Source organism: Oncorhynchus masou, unplaced genomic scaffold, assembly GCF_036934945.1.
Source record: "Oncorhynchus masou masou isolate Uvic2021 unplaced genomic scaffold, UVic_Omas_1.1 unplaced_scaffold_7869, whole genome shotgun sequence".
NCBI lineage: Eukaryota > Metazoa > Chordata > Actinopteri > Salmoniformes > Salmonidae > Oncorhynchus > Oncorhynchus masou.
In genome coordinates, this window is record NW_027014339.1 from 7,470 (window position 1) to 13,744 (window position 6,275).

At 40.2% G+C, this 6,275-nt stretch overlaps 1 long non-coding RNA gene across 1 annotated transcript; it reads right to left on the reverse strand.

Moving 5' to 3' along the window:
* Positions 1 to 1,495: 1,495 nt before the first annotated feature.
* Positions 1,496 to 3,639, reverse strand: LOC135537467 (uncharacterized). The gene is made up of 3 exons (XR_010455225.1): positions 3,203 to 3,639; positions 2,443 to 2,698; positions 1,496 to 1,745 (listed from the first exon to the last, which is right to left on the reverse strand). It is a non-coding gene; the product is annotated as an uncharacterized LOC135537467 (long non-coding RNA).
* Between the last annotated feature and the right edge of the window lie 2,636 nt (positions 3,640 to 6,275).

Sequence of the window (6,275 nt, forward strand, 5' to 3'; positions counted from 1 at the left end):
AGCATCTCCCACCTGTAGCACATGCTCCAGCAGGTATATCTCTCGTCACCCCCAAAACCCAATTCTTTCTTTGGCCACCTCTCCTTACAGTTCTCTGCTGCCAATGACTGAAACGAACTACAAAAATCTCTGAAACTGGAAACGCTTATTTCCCTCACCAGCTTTAAGCACCAGCTGTCAGAGCAGCTCACAGATAACTGCACCTGTACATAGCCCACCTATAATTTAGCCCAAACAACTACCTCTTTCCCTCCTGTGTTTAATTAATTTATTTATTTTGCTCATTTACACCCCATTATTTTTATTTCTACTTTGCACATTCATCCATTGCAAATCTACCATTCCAGTGTTTTACTTGCTATATTGTATTTACTTTGCCACCATGGCCTTTTTTTTAAATAAAGGTGAAAAAAATAATAACAATAATAATCCAACCATTATTATGAGCCGTCGTCTCCTCAGCAGCTTCCACTGTTGCAAAGAAAGGCAAATCCAGCTCATAAAGTGATGTAAGGGATAATCAACGAGGGACTATGAGTTCTATGGTAAATAATGAACACTGTGGAACTGACCTTCCATGGACTTGCATTATTTTCCAGAGAACCATAAGCCCTGAGTTGATTATCCCTTTTATACCATGGCTATAATTTAACACATTTGCCGGTAGAAATGTGTTCAACATCCATTGAAGTAGCTGGCAAGTTTACGAGATAGCTACAGTAGTTGCCTTGGTAACAAACAAACATACTTGCTAGTTTAGATAACCAAACCATCAGTCCTAACTTGCTATTATGAAAACCTAATTCAACAACACCAATAATGTTTTCAATTTGACTTAATTTGTAATGTCCAAAAGTCCAAACGTAGTTACCGTGGATTGGAGGGAAGAGGTCTGTGAACCAATATCAGTTTGTTGTATTCATAAAAGTGGAAGCTACTGAAGTTTTAGGAAAGCATTTTTCCGGTAAAGTCCATTCAAATTCATTAAAAAATTAAAAGTTATTGATATTTATTAGTGGGATGTGGTTCCTGAAACAATGATAGTTGTTTGTATGCATTAAAATAATATGGGGTGGAAGCTATTGACGTTTTAAGGAAGTATCTTTAATGTAAAGTCAATTTAAGTTGGTAGAATATCACCAAAGTTGAAAAAAAAAAGTAATTGCTATTGATTGGAGGGATGAGGTCCCTGAACCAATCACAGTTAGTTTAACTCATGAATGTCAGATGGGGTGGAATCTATTATATATATATATATATACACAGTGTGCCGAAAAAGTATTTAGTCAGCCACCAATTGTGCAAGTTCTCCCATGTAAAAAGATGAGGCCTGTAATTTTCATCATAGGTACACTTCAACTATGACAGACAAAATGAGGAATAAAAATATATTCAGAAATCACATTGTAGGATTTTTAACTAATTTATTTGTAAATTATGATTGGAAATAAATATATATATATATATATATGTGTGTATATATAACTATATATTTACATGTGTGTTGCATGTACACTAAACCCTCACATTTGGATAACGTCACTTTTTAAAGTGACAACATGTATATTAACAGTGTAAAACATGAATAGATGTTTAAACATTCTTTACCCCATCCTAATTTTCTTCCAGATGCTTGGCTTTTTCTTGTTCTTGGAGATTGGCTCTGATGTTTCAATCTCTTCTGGAGCTTCAAGCTGCTGGCTGTCTGGCCCCTCCTGTTGGTTCTCTGGCCCCTCCTGCTGGTTCTTCTTGAGCAAGGCATGGAATTTGTCAATAAATGTAAATAATTCCCGTCCCAAATTGACCTGACCCAAAGTTAAACATGAGTCCCAAATGGCACCTATTCTTGGTAAAGTGCCAGGGCTGGCCCTAGGCATATGCGATTGCTTAGGGCCCCATGGCAACCAGGGGCCCCTGACCCCAAAAAACTTTTTAGGTCAAATTACCCAGGGGCCTTGAACTACAGTGAGCCCCCATTAATTTTGTTCGTCAATTTCATTCAGATATTATCTTAACATGCCATAAGTCATGGCAAAATGTGTTGAATGGAAGGAATTTAGGTTTAAAACGTCTAATTCTTCTCTCTGCCATATGGGAAAATGTGTAGAATTGCAGCAAACATGTTTAAAAACCGCAACATGTTCTCTACGCCCCGTTGCAAAGTGTAGATTGGGATGAAATGTAGTCAAAAACCTGAACAAAATGTTTCTTAGGGCCTCAAAAGGCTATGATACACTACTTTAGACCAGGGTCATTGAGATCCAGTTCCATTCTAAATTCCCTGTGTACATTACATTTAAGTTGATACCAGATCAGCTTGACCATTTTGGACAGTAGTTTCATATTGAAACAATGATGCAACATGATGACTGGTGTGGAACGTATGTGTGTAGAGGAGACTAAAGAGGATGATGTCATAAGTAGAGGGAAAACAGGTCTTACCTATGTGGACGATCTTATAGCCCTCCTCAGCCTCTCTCTGATACGTTCTCTCTATCTTTCTGAGGTTCCTCTTCTCCCACTTCTTATTTATCCAGCCCACAGCTCTCCTTCGGATACTTTTGTCAGGTGGGAGAATGTCCTCCTTGTCATCTTCCTTCTCCTCTAAGTCACCCCTCTTGTACTCAAGGATCTCCCTTCTTTCCTCTTCTTCCATCTCCTCTCTTTTCGTTGCCTCTTATCTTCTCTCTCTCTCTGACTGAAGCAAAATGAAATTCCCAATGCAAATATGAGACATTTTACGCAATCCATTATGTCCAAAATGTGTACAAATACAAACACACAACCTTCTTGCCAATTCAGTTAGGGGTTTGAGAAATTCCTGTTACAATTTGTGTGATGTTACAACAATGTTTTCTCTGATGTTTATGCTTGTAGAAATTACTCCTACAAATGATGCTTCACTAATGCAATTATTTCCAACCTGCACAGATACAGTTATCAACAACAGTAATGACGTTAATAAGGAAGTGGATATTCAACCGGCAGAAGAAAGGCAGAGGGGTTGAGATAAATGAAGGTTAGGTTCAGGACCTAGGGTTGGGTTAAGGTAAAGGTTAGGTATAGTTTCAGTGAGGTTAAGGTAAGGGTTAAGGAAAGGAATAAAAGTTAACATTGGGTTAGCGTACAGCTGTCTGCCACTATTCATTTTCAGCTGGGTAAATATACACTGCCTTTTAATAATAACAATGACATGTCTTACGTGGGCCAGTTGTAGGTCCACCATCAGTAGATCCAGCAGTTGTTTGAGTCTGTTGATCTGCATTTTTCTCTGGTTCTCCTCCCATTCTGTGGCTCTCTCTGCCTCCCTCTCTGCCTCCCTCTCTGACTCCCTCTCTGACTCCCTCTGGCTCTCTGACTCAGCTTTCCACTCTTTCATTATACCCCTTTCTACTCTTCTTCTAAAAGGGCTCTGAGATGGTCTGTCTCAGACTGTAGTTGTTCAATGATCTTGTCCTTCTCCGTTCCACCATTCCTCTTCTTCTTTTCCTCCTCCCACAGGCACACTTGAAGTCTGTCCGTCTCCTTCTTCTGATTTCGGATCGTTTGATCCTTCCCCCTCAACTCAAGCATGTGGGCTTCCTTCTCTGTACAGGTCTTCTCTTCTCTCAGGAAGCGAACCTCCATCTCTGCCTGCTTGTAGCTGGGAGCAAAGGAATGTCAACACATTATTTAGGAAGTGAACTCAGACAATTTACTTCAATATTACAATAATAGTTGAACATCTACTCAATTTAACTGTCTTTAATAACTTTATGTAGCGGGTCTTATATGCACCACAGCAGAAGCAGGAAATGAAGAGCGACACCACGGCTGTCCTCTATACCTTTTTTAACCCATTATTTTACCAGGTAAGTTTACTGAGAACACATTCTCATTTACAGCACTGACCAGGGGAATAGTTACAGGGGAGAGGAGGGGATGAATGAGCCAATTATAAACTGGGGATTATTAGGAGACTGAGATGGTTTGAGGGCCAGATTGGGAATTTAGCCAGGACACCGGGGTTAACACCTTTACTCTTACAATCAGTGTCATGGGATCTTTAATGACCTCAGAGAGTCAGGACACACGTTTAACATCCCAGCCCAAAGACAACACCCTACACAGGGCAGTGTCCCCAATCCGTGCACTGGGGTATTGGGATATTTTTTTTTAGATCAGATGAAAACGTGCCTCCTACTGGCCCTCCAACACCACTTCCAGCAGCATTTGGTCTCCCTTCCAGGGACTGACCAGGACCAACCCTGCTTAGCTTCAGAAGCAAGCCAGCGGTGGTATGCAGGGTGGTATGCTGCTGGCTTATGTTGATCTGCAATAGTATTGTGAAAAGACAGGACAGGAACACATCAGTCTCCAATGCACCATCTGACAAGTTGTTCTACACAGAAGCATGAAGAAAGGTAAAACACATATCCTGTCTCACGTCCCCAATACATTGCTAGGTGCTTTCAGTGTTGACAGTACCAAAATACAACAACTTATGTACAAAAACACTGCAACACAAACAAGTTACAACGTGAAATCGCCTCTATCCCATTCAGACCGCTGAGGACAAAACTACATCTCCCATAATGCAACGCCAGCACCAGTGGGCAGCTAACCGTCTGCATCACAGAAAGGCATGCTAGCTCGCAACAGCAGCACTTTTAGCACTCTGTGAGCTATATTAATAACAATAAAACTCCGAACGTTACATATTTCAATAGTCTCACACTCCCTTATAACAATATCTACAGCATTAACATCGGGATGTTTTATTTATTTCACGTCATGGACTTCTACGAAGGAGTAATCTGCAACACATACCTTTCTCTCAGTGTTTTACTCAGACTGAGGAGAACGGGAGCTACGGGTTGTACCAGGGTGTTAGTAGGTGACGCAAGCACCCAGATGAAATAAAATAAATGTCATGAAACAAAACCTCAAGATGTTAACATCATTCAGTTACTGTCGCTGCCTACCTAACATCAACAGGCAGCACCAGTAGCGCAACAATTAAAAATAGACACCAAAAGTAAATTTCCTGGCGATCGTAGCGATCTGACTCCCCCCTTCTGTCTGAACTTGGAATATTCCTGTTCGCGGGCTTGGGCCACTGACCCCCAACCTGGTTGTTCTGTTCTGCCTCGTGTACTATTCTAATCATTTGAAGTTTGATGGAATGACCTTTTCAACTCTACTACATTTATATGTAGATTATATTTTGGTTTTATATTTCATATTTGATTGATGACTAGGCCTATGACTTTTGATTCCACTTTGGCTACCTTGCACCATTACTGTCCTCTCTTGCTATATCTTAAACTTTATGCCCTTGTGCAGATCTTCTTTCTAAACAAAAGTCATAATAGTTTGAATGAGTTGATTAAACTACACTGTAGTTAGTGTAACAGATGTTAATCGTTCTCTCCTTGGGTTGTGTTTTGTTCAAATAAATCACCCCAGCCAGTGGTCCCAGTTGAGCATTATTATCTGTTGTTAAATAGGAAACAGCAGGTTAGTTGTGAAGGGCCTAATGATGTTGATGGCTGTCGATGGTAAAATCTGTAGCTGTGTTAGCAGTGGGCTTATGTGACCATTACATTGGTGCATGCAAGCTAACCCACTTCTATACAGCAATCATATACTCAAACACATCCCAAAGCCCTCAATCCCTAAAAGTACTATATACACACACATGTATAAATCAGTAACGTACAGCAAACTTGTACACATTGTAAAATAGGAAATAGTATCAGAACGTGACCTACCCCTTGCATCACATTTTCATACTGGGGAGACCTGACGTTCGCGATCTGCAAGCAGGCCAATCACATCACGCCTTATTGTCATCAGAGTTGAACAAACCATTAAAACGCTTGAAAATTAAATACACATTTCTTTAGAGGCAAGTGGAAACATAACCAACACTGTTACATTCTCCCCTGCTGAATTACAGTTTCATACTATAAAGAAACAAAATGAGGTATGCAATACCTTGCAATACATATGCCACCAAACATTCCAGTGCAAAGACTATTCTCTAAAGACAATTAGGGGAATTCAAAGTCCCCGTAGGAAAACATGCCTGTTACATGTTCAGTACACTCAGTGACAATAAGAACCTCAGACAGAAAAACCTTGGCCTACATGACCTCTGACCCATGACCTCCAATGGGGTCTTTTGAAAGAAAAAAAAACAGGAAAATGAGCTACAGACTTGGATTCTAATCCTACAACCACACAGGTATTCTAATGAATTCTGTATGGAAAAACCCTCTGTGTCTGCATAG